Source organism: Delphinus delphis, chromosome 4, assembly GCF_949987515.2.
Source record: "Delphinus delphis chromosome 4, mDelDel1.2, whole genome shotgun sequence".
Taxonomy (NCBI): Eukaryota; Metazoa; Chordata; class Mammalia; order Artiodactyla; family Delphinidae; genus Delphinus; species Delphinus delphis.
Window position 1 is genome coordinate 3028304 of NC_082686.1, and position 10993 is coordinate 3039296.

The window sequence follows — 10993 nt, forward strand, 5'->3', positions numbered from 1 at the left end:
GGAAGCTGCAAGGAACCTGGTGGTATTGGATTGTTTCTGAGAAATCAGTGTGAATCTGTGGTTTTTGATATACGGGTATGTAGACACGGAAATCAATACAGAGTGTGCATATGCTTGGGTTAGCATATCTACATGTTTTCTAGCTCTCGTTGCTCAAAGACAATGACACCTCAGTCACAGTGAGCTCACCTGGCGCCCAAATCTTGGTGTTTAAGCACCATTCTCCAATGTCAGGAACCAAGGGTCCTTGGAGAATTGGTTGATTCCAGGACTGTGGTAGGGAAATACAAGCTGAGCCTGAAACATCTTGTGGAACGAGAAAATAAGGAATCGCTTGAAAAAGAGGGGCATTTGTTGAAAGTACACAGGAACCAACCTGCAGGAGTTCCCAATGGCCAAATCTAGGATAATCTGGGCAACTAAATAAATGGTGATTGAGTTGTATTATGACCCTAGCATAAAAGAGGTATCCACAAGCTCATATAAAGTATTGAATAAATAAATAAATGGTGGAGGAGAGACAGTTCTTCCTTGCAGAAGAATTCCAATTAAAATGTAAAAAGAAGGACTGAAATTCCAAATCACCGCTAGGCACACGCCACCACGATAATCATTGCCAGCAAGTCCCACCAATGGATGCTCCGTTCAGAGGGCAAAAGTCTGGAGAGCAACAGGAGAGTCGCACAGTTTTAAAGTACCTCCTCCGAGATATTTATTCATCACGCAGGGAAACTATACCTTTACAGTGGAACCCCCCAGCAGACACCCCCTAGCCTGGTGATCAAGGTCAGCCTCCCCTGTAATCAGGCTCGTGGACACCACATACCCCCTGACCTGCCTGATGCACTGAGCAGGACCATGATTATGGCTGTGGAGCTCCTGCCAACATGAGTAACCCATGAAACAATGTCAGACAAGCCCCCTTGGAGGGACAGTCTCCAGGGCTCACCCTTCCAAGGCGTCACGGCCACGACGGACGGGTGGACTGGGGACAGCCTCAGTGTGGAGGTGAGTGGGGACCCAGCAACCCGGGGGAGTGTGGGAGCCTGGCGTGGATCCTGGAACAGGAAGAGGACGTCAGTGGGACACTTATTAAACACGGGAGGTACCTGGCCTGGTGTGTGTTTATGGGAATGGACTGGCAGAGGCGGGGCAGTTGATAAGGAGGAGAGAGGGGAGGGCCGCAGGAGGGAGTCCACAGGAAGGGGAGCCGGGTGGGACCAGTGGCTGCCTGTCCTGCCTTTGTGGAGCTGGTTGCATTTTGGGGTGGGGGTTAATTTACACACGGAAAGACGGAGCGCTCCGTGATGCTGTTGGGTGAGCACTGACAGACGTGCACACCACACACCATCATTCAAACCAAGCTGAGGGCTTCCATCCCTGGAGACTTTCCTTGGGCCCCTGACCCCAGTACCTCCCCAGGACCACGCTTGGACCAGGGCAAGTGGAACCCCGTGCCTCAGGCGTAGGCTGATGGGTTCAGCAAATAAAAATGGTTTGGGAACCCTCCCGGGGGCCCCACACCTTGAAGTGCCTTCCTCTGAATTGTCCAAGTACTTCTCATGCTTGGGAATGGCCGATCCCCATCTTTCCCTTTGGGGTACTTCGTGATCCTCTGTACTCTACCTCCTGGGATTGCCCAGTGCATCCCTCGCTCATGGGCTGCAGCCCTACGTATGTGTGTGTGTATGTCTGTGTGTGTGTGTGTGTGTGTGTGTGTGTGTCTGGATGCCCAACTTCTGCTTGCCCTTCCATGTTCCACTGCTCAGGTAAAGCACCCAAGGGCAGCAAGATGGTGGGGGGCCTCCTTTGCCCTGTGTGCCCGCCCTGGCTGTCAGCAGGCAGTCCTGGGAGTGGCCACACCCATCTACCCTGAGGGCCGTGAGACCCTTGCTCCCATACCTTTATCCTTTCTGGTCTCCAATCCAGGCAATTATGTCAGGCTCACCCTGTGGGAAAAGTCATGGACCTTCCTTGTGCAAATGGGCCATCTCTTCTGGCTCCACCCTGGCCCCTCTCCTGGCCTCCCCCTGGTGGCCGTGTGGAGGGCATGGGTGTGGCAACATTGAGAGAGTTCTGGGAGTGTAGCGATCACAGCTGGGGAGGCCGGTTGGAGACAAGACTGGAAGGCACCTTGTCCTACATGAAATTTCCAACAGTAAATCCAGTACGGCCAGAAAAGGGACTGTCGTTCACATTTGCATTTGCGGTCACCATTAACCACACGTTTGAAAGCCATTGGAAACCGCTATTCACGGCAGCAAGATGGGTGGTACAGCAACCCAAGTGCTGGGGGAACCAGCATGAAATAAGTGGTCTTAGGGAACTGGGCAGCAGGAAGACCTAGATTGTTTCCATGAAAACAGGTTCCCAAGGGCCACTGCACTGTGAGTAATGAGGGCACTGATCCCATTCACGGGGGCTCCACCCTCATGACCTCATCACCCCAAAGGCCCCACCTCCTAACACCATCACATCAGGCATTAAGATGTCAGTGTATGGGACTTGACCGGTGGTGCAGTGGTTAAGAATCAGCCTGCCAATACAGGGGACACAGGTTTGATCCCTGGTCTGGGAAGATCCCACAGGCCGCAGAGCAACTAAGTCCATGTGCCAGAGCTACTGAGCCTGCACTCTAGAGCCTGCAAGCCACGACTGCTGAGCCCACATGCCACAACTATTGAAGCCCACGCACCTAGAGCCTGTGCTCCGCAACAAGAGAAGCCTGTGCACCGCAATGAAGAGTAGCCCCCGCTCGCCGCAACTAGAGAAAGCCCGTGCACATCAACAAAGACCCAACGCAGCCAAAAATAAATAAATAAATAATTTATAAGAAGAAAGATGTCAACGTATGAATTGTGGGGAGACAGTCTGTAGCAGAAGGCTTAGACGAGATAACCAGTGTCTCGTCCATACAGGGAGGGCAAGAGGAATGCCCACTTGCTAGAGTCGCGAAAATTACATGTAGGAGAAACCACATATATTCTTCTGTGTCTTGCTTAGAACAGGGCTTGGCACATAACGAGCTCTTAATAAATGTTAGCTCATTAGATATAGACTAAGAAATATGTGTGTTGTATATATTGCTATATGTAAAATTGAAAACTGGAGAAAACTATATTAAATCACGGAAAAAATAATCACTGAGCTCCCACTGTGTGCCAGCGCTGAGGATACAAAGCTGGCCAGTGGTACAAGCTTTTGGATCGTTATTGCAATTCTAAGCCCGTTCTTAATCTACATGTATTGAGGGAAGGGAAGTATAGGTCATAGGAAGTTGTCAAGAGGTGCCGCAGACCTGCAGCAATGGATTCCCCTATGGACAGACGGTCCTGCCTCTTTCTCTGACCTTCTCTTACTGAGTGTCAGGCTGGGGGGGGGGTGGGGGGATGCCCATGTAACCAGAGGTAACCTGCAGTGGGGGAGGGTGGTGATGCGGAGCTCAGATGTCATTTGATTGAGACTGTGCAGCCGTCTGGAATGCGTTCTCACGCGAGGGCTGCAAGTCTGGTCTACACCTGTTGGAAAGCGTGTCATGCCCATATGATTTGTGTCTGAGTCAGCCACCTGAGCCCTCGGGACTTCCCATGTCCGTGCGCCAGCTGCCTGTCCCCTCTAATTGCAGAGCCAGCGGGCATCCACGGGTGTCCCTCCCAGACCCCACTGGGGCAGCGAGGTTTGCTCTCAGTACTGCAGCGGGTGTCCGCCAGGAGTGCTGTGCTGGGATTCGGCACTGCACACTGGGCCAGATGCCCTGCTCTTTGCTTCTGGTCCAGAACAAACAGCCTGTGCCCGTTGAATCCTGCTCCCCAGCCCTTTCTATTTTTATCTTTTAACCTGAAAATGTAAGTGGGCCCGTCTGTTGCAGCACACGCCAAGCTTGATTTCTCATTGTCCCGACCACATGTGTAGTCCACGTCAGGAGACAGGGCGCCAGCAGCAGGAGAAGCCCCTCTCCCCTCGAGTCTTCTTGGGCTCACTCCCCTCCGCTCCCCTGTAACCACAACCCTGATTTCTGACATCATATATTGTTTTGTCTTTTTTGAACTTGACATGCATGGAATCCTTTATTATGTTCTCCATTGTGTCCGGCTTTTTCATTTTGCATCACGGCGTGCGATTCATCACGTTGTTGGGAGGATGCCTTGCCTCACAGCTGTGCTGGCTGGAGCGTTGGGCCACTGCATCTGAGCCGCTGTGACTGTCCTTGCGTGTGCCCTGCCTGATGCATGCCTACGCATGTCCTTCCTGGTGTGAGTGTGGTCACAGCACAACTGGAGGACTGATTGGATGGATGGAGACCCGGGATTACATTTTCAGGTTTAAAGGTTTGGGAACTCCTATGTAGTTCCTAGGTTTTACCTAATGTTGGGCAGGTCTGGCTTGTCCCCTGGCAGGCACAGGGCACACCTATCCGTGGCAGCACAGCAGCCTGGGGCAATCGGCTGTGAGCGGTCACTCTTGATTTTGAAAATGGTTTCCCCTCTGAGATCTTCAGATTTGGTGGAGAGCAAGCCTGAGGACTCTGAGGGCTGTTTCCATGGAGATGGGAAGAAAATGACATCCTGAGTGCTGACCTGCTGACTTGCTGACCACCACGGGAGATGCTCTCATGGGCCATTTTGCTGAATTTTCACAGCAGTTACTGTTATCACCCTTTCTGGGTCAGGAGCCTGAGACTTGGGACGCGGCCAGGGTTACACGGGGTTGCACTGGTTTTTCTGGCTTCAAAGTCCAGCCTCTCCCATGTGCAGTTGTTGTCTCCTTGAGACAAGACACAGTTTTCTTCGTCTTTATGTCCCTGAGCCTCATCTCCCCCCCATGCAGGAGGCACCCAGAGTTATGTGGGAGGATTCTGGGAAGACAGCAGAGTAGGAAGCGGCAGAATCTGTCTCCCCACCTGGACCATTGCACTGGCAGCATCTGAATGGTGGAACTGTTCTCAAAATCTGGAGTCTGTTGAAGCCTTGCAACTTCAAGGGGGAAGGGCTGGGTTGTAAATTGCGGTTAATTTTGGTAAAAGTCAGCTCTTGCACAGTAGTGGCTACTCAGCCCCCATCACCAGCCCAGGGCAGGCAGCCGCGCCCTCGCAGCCACCTGCATAGATTGTGAGAGTTAGGGTGGGAAGCAGGACTCTGCCCCCAAATACAGGGGACTGTGATCTGACGGCAGGCTGCTGCTTCCGAACCCAGAGGGGCCCACGGGCGCGGGGGTAGCCGTAGTTGTACCTCCCCCATCGCTGCCAGGCCCTCCCCCTCAGGCCGACGCGACCGCCAGAGCACTTAAAGGGCTGGCATCTTTTTTTTTAATCCTTCGTTTTTTGCTTTTTCCTCTTTTGGAGCCAGACATTAAAGATTAGAACGTCCAAAAACAACTGCATATATGGGGGAAAACTAGAAAGTGACTGTATATACCCAGGGAAAGGCTCAGAAAAGACCTGAGAAGACTAAATTTACACCTCAGGCACAGGAGACAGCCTACAGCAGTTAAACACACACACGCGCACACACACACACACACAGCAGCACATATACTAAAATTGGAACGGTACAGAGAAGATTAGCATGGCCCCTGAGCAAGGATGACATGCAAATTCGTGAAGCGTTCCATATTTTTAGAGGGGATATATGTATACGTGTGGTATAGCATAAAATAACACAACATTGTAAAGAGACTATACTCCAAAAAAAACCCCAACAACAACAATAAACAAATCAACAACAAAACCCAGCAAACACGGGGAAAGAGGGAAGAATCTGCTTTTCAGAGCTACCACGTCATTAGATCCGAATGTCCAGTTTTCAACAAAAGATTACAAGGCATTCAAAGAAACAGGGACAAAGGGTCCATTCAAAGGAAAACAAAAATCAACAGGAACTGTCTCTGAGAGACCTGAGGGCAGATCTACTAAACAAAGACTTTAAAGCAACTGCCTTAAAGATGGCTCAAAGGACTAGAGGAGGATGTGCAGAGAGGCAAGAAAATGATATGCAAACAAAATGGAAATATCAATAAATAGACCTAAATCGAGACCAATAAAGAAAACCTAAAAAGAAGCCAAAAATAAATCCTGGAGCTCACAGCCGAAATGAAAAGTTCACTAGATGAATTCAAAGGCAGATTTGAGCAGAAGAAAGAATCAGTGCTATTGTAGGTAAGACAGTTGAAATTATCAAGTCTGACAAAGAGGAAAAAAAAAAAAGATTGAAGAAAAGTGAACAGAGCCTGAGGGCCCTGTGAGACACAATGTATAAAGATGTAATTTTTTGTGAAATTGACAAGGAAAAGGAGTGGGGATGGAGCTGTAAGGGAGCAGAATTTTTGTATGTTATTGAAGTTAAGCTGCTACAAATTCAAATGAGAGTGTTACAACTTTAGGATGCTAAGTGTAGTCCTCATGGTAATCACAAAGAAAATAGCTATAGGATATACACCAAGGGGATGAGAAAGGAATGTAAACATTTCATGACAAGAAATCAACTAAACGCGAAAGACGACAGTAATGCAGGAGATCAGGGACAAAAACGCTATAGGGCATATAGAAAACAAGTAGCAAAATGACAGAAGTAAGTACCTCCTTATCAATAATTGCTTTTTTTTTTTTTTTTGGTACGTTCGCGGGCCTCTCACTGCTGTGGCCTCTTCCGTTGCGGAGCACAGGCTCCGGACGTGCAGGCTCAGCGGCCATGGCTCACAGGCCCAGCCGCTCCGCGGCACGTGGAATCTTCCCGGACCGGGTCATGAACCCACGTCCCCTGCATCGGCAGGTGGACTCTCAACCACTGCGCCACCAGGGAAGCCCTTGTGTTCATCTTAAACGTCTCTTGCCTGATCTCTGCCTCACTCCTCTGTGGCTTTCCCACTTCGCCCATGTACCAGTCTTAAAGCATGCCGAGAGAAAAGCTAAATAACCTGGATGGTGATGGTCTAACAGCGGACATCTCAACGGCAACGTATATGGCGAGAACGTAGCAGAACAAAGTGCTGAGAGAAGGAAATAAGTGCCAACCTAGGGCTGTAGGTCCTGGGCTAAATCATCCTTCACAAATGTGCAGGAAACAAAGACATTTTCAAACAAGAGAAAACAAAGGGAGTTTACCATGAAAGGAGCTGGACAGCCAGCTACAGAAGTGAGCAGAGGATTTGGTAAACATACACAAGTATGGACTTTGAAAAATAAGGATAATGGTCAAAGTCTACTTTGGGCTGTTAAAGCACACGGGTAGACCCCAAAACACTGGGCAAAAATGACACACAAACGAAAGGGGCAATCGGAGTGAAAGATCCTGAGATGTTTGCCTTTTGCAGGAGGGTAGAGTTAGTCACTTTAGATTTCGTTAATCTGAGTGTACAGTTAAAAACATGATGGCGCCGCTGAAAGACTAGACATAGAGTAAGTACGTAACTCTTAAAGAGGAGAGAGAAAAAATGGAATAAAAAAAATCTTAATCCAGAAAATGAGGAACAACATATCTGCAAGCAGGTGTCAGGAAGGGGTGAGTCAGGGTGAGGGGGTTATTGCCTGGGAAGCTCTGTGGGCACCTCGGAATGTTCTGTTCTAGGTTAATCTTAGGACCAAGTGATGGGGGAGGTCGGGTCAAGAGGAGGGATGGAGGTGGCAGCTGAGAATGGGCTGGAATTGGTGTTCTTCCCCCTTGCTTCCTGCAGTGACAAACTGTGATGAATCTATGCTTTTTCTTCTCGACTAGATTCAGTCTTGAGAGCAGAGACCACGACTCATTAAAAATATATATATTCATTAACCATTTGAAAGAGTACAATTCAGTGACAGTGCATTCACAGTGCTGAGCAGTCGTCACCTCCTCTAGTTCCAAATATTTCATCACCCAAAAGAGACCCTCACACCCCCTAAGCCGTCAGTCCCCGTCCCCAAACCCCCAGCCCCTGGCAACCAGGCTGCTTTCAGCCTCTACGTAAAAGGAAACTTCTGTTTTCAACTCACTACTCTTCGCTCTGACACCAAATGTGTGGGTTTATTCCCCACTCCAGCCGGTTCTCCAACCCTGACACCAGCTGTCCTGTAGTTCAACTGTCCTGATGCCAGGTATCCGGACTTAGTGCAGATCTCACAGGCTGAGGGCTCGGCCCCACGAGACGGCCCCCACTGTGGATGCGGACCCCAAGGAGTGGGTCCCCAGGTCCCGCAAGCTTGTCTGGCTTGGCTACAAATCAGGGGGTCCCGCAACCCCCTTTTCGGTTTGATAATTTGCAAGGACAGTTCACAGGACTCAGGGAAACGCTTTACTTACGTTCGCCTGTTTGTCGTAAGGGATGCAGAGGGACGGCCAGGGGACGAGGTAGCCCGGGCAAGGTCCAGAGGGCTCCTGAGCCCAGGACTTCTGTCCCCAAGGGGCTGAGGCACATCACCTTCTGGTGTGCGGAGGGGCTCAACCTGGAACTCTTTGAACTCCTCCAGTGGGGTTTCATGAACTCTTATTTAACCCTCACGACCAGATGAATGTCATGCTGACCCCTCCTTTAAAGCAGGGCAGCTGAGGCCCCACAGGTTAGCAATAATCCACCCTGAATTTGGACCTGGCCGCCTGGCTTCCGAGGCAAAGCCCACGGTCCCTGCTGGTCTAGCGGAAATTGCCGCCCCGTGGCCAACTGGGCATCGGAAAGCCTGTGGCTGGTGCCATGGGAGCCCATCTTCGCCACCTTCCACGCAAGCGCCCTCCTTATCACCACCCCCGAGGCCCCTCCCCACAGCGAGCCAGCGGTTTCCCAGTGAAATCCCCACAGGGGCACTCGAAGAAACGCGCTTTTCTGGCCCTTCCAGGTTGACAATGATGGGATCTCTTCCTTCCAAATCCCCTCTTGTTGAGTGCAGTCAGGTGTGATCAGAGGACTAATCCCCACTGAATTGTCAATGACGCATCAACTCATCAACTTTTTTCTTTACCCTTAAAAAGCTTCCAGTCCATTAATTTCCTATTTTGCCTTCTAAATATTCTTGCTTCCAACCCTTCAATCAAAGCAGGACCAGACAAGACTTTCCTTTTCCCCCTGAGGTTTTCCATTTTCCCTGTTTTCCCAGGATTATAAAGCACTTTAGATTTTTTTCTTTGTAGATTGGAAGTTACCGCTTGAAACATCCTCCTGCTTCCCATTTTGCATTTTAATGATGGACAATTCCTTAATGGATAAAAATACATTTCTGACGGAGGAACTGAAAAAATTTTTTTCTGTGCGAGACTTGGTGGCAGGAGGACCCTGCGTGTTCCCCGAGTCAGGTGGGAAACTGCACCTCACCTGGGGGGGACAGGCTGTGCGGATGGCACTGCAGCTGAGGAAAGTGCAGGGCAAATCACACCGAGCAGAAATGGAAAGCCCCTCCTAATCCATTCCTAGCAGCCGAGAAAATTGAAAACCCCAGGGAAGGACAGGCAAGCGCGGCGGACGTGTGCGTGTGTGCGGGCACGTGTACGCCTGTGGGTGGGTGCAGGCGCGCGCGCGTGTGTGTATGTGCACGTGGGTATTTGCAGCATCTGGACCCTTCGCAGGGGAGGGAAAGGCACATGAGGGTCGCTCTCGTGGCCTGAGAACTTTGGTTGCATTGGCTGGAAAGCTGCCTTCCCCGGGGAGCCGCAGGGGAGGCTGGGATGCCCCCCGTTTTGGCCCATTTCCTCCTGTGACAGTGTTCTCCCCAGCGAGGCTTATCCTGCTTCCCTGGCTGCCAAGGGGCCCCGTCTTAAAAGCACACTCGGTCTCAAATGTGCAAAGGACTCATTTCCTTGCTTCCAGAGGACATAAATTACCCACTTCAGAGGGAGTGATGGCCGTGCAGTGGAGTCAACTTTCCAGCCCTTGGGCCCTCCCCTGAGCGTGGGGAGGACCCTCCAAGCCGCAGGAAAGCCCCTGGGAGCCTTTGACAGACGACTCCCCCCCACCCCCCCAATCACGATGGGCTCTTCTGCGTGAACTCGCGCTTCGCTCTCCGGCAATTGCTAAAAGCCAATTAATTATCTTAAGAGCCAATTTGCCGAATGGCCAATTCCCTGAATTTATGGTTTCTTTGAACCAATCCGTTGTAGTTGAGCAGTTTTCAATTTGTGTTCATATCAGCATATTCAGACTGTTCTCTCTCTGCCTCAGTGCCCTGGGGATGGAGAGATGCAGAAAGGGGCCTTTTGAGAAGGCAACGGGGAGTATGTTTTAAGCCTGTGACCTTGACTATGAAGAGTTCTGATCAACCAGCTCTTTATTAACATGAAATAATTGTCATAAAACCAATATTTCGTATTGAAGAATACATTCAAGACTACGCTCAGTGATGCATTTTTCATAAATGTTTTTTAGATGGATTTATTCTTCCATTTTTTCAATCTGAAGGTATAAAAGAGGTTGTCGGTTGCCTGTTCTGTATCCATTCTCCGTTTTTTTCCTTTAGCACAAGGTCTCCTTTTGGGGGAGCACCCTTATGCCTAGTAAGCAATCACATTTCCCTGCCTCCCTGAACGTAGGGAGGACTGGAAAAATCTAAGCAAATGTATTTGGGAAGAACCTCATAACAAAACGTCCTGCAAAGGGACTCACCTGGGAGGCGTACTCTTTGCCCTTCTGCCTACCTTCTTTCTGCCTGGAATGCAGTCACAATGGCTGGATCTACTGTGGCCATATTGGGACTGTGAGGTGACCTTGATGATGAATGCTGAGACTAAATGTGTAAGTGGACAACGGCCAGATCATATATAAAAAAAGAATGCTGACCCACAAACTGTAGGGACCTGTAGAGGAAACCAACCCTTTATCTTACAGCCAGACTGCTGTAAGTCAGACATGTATGAATTCAGACTGCTATCTCTAGTAAATGGTTCAGGAAACCAAATAATAACCCTTGCAACAATGGGCCCCAAATGTCCAGGACTTGATTAACAACTGACAGCGTCCCTAAATTTTGTTCCTGCTTGCAACCTGGGGCCAACCAGAGAAAGCCAAATATGCACCCCTAAAGAATCACATAGGACCCCCA

General features: G+C 49.9%; 1 non-coding gene across 1 annotated transcript; it reads left to right on the forward strand.

Moving 5' to 3' along the window:
• The first annotated feature begins 5512 nt into the window (after window positions 1-5512).
• LOC132425199 (U6 spliceosomal RNA) lies at window positions 5513-5616 on the forward strand. The gene has a single exon (XR_009519391.1). It is a non-coding gene; the product is annotated as a U6 spliceosomal RNA (small nuclear RNA).
• Window positions 5617-10993: the final 5377 nt, after the last annotated feature.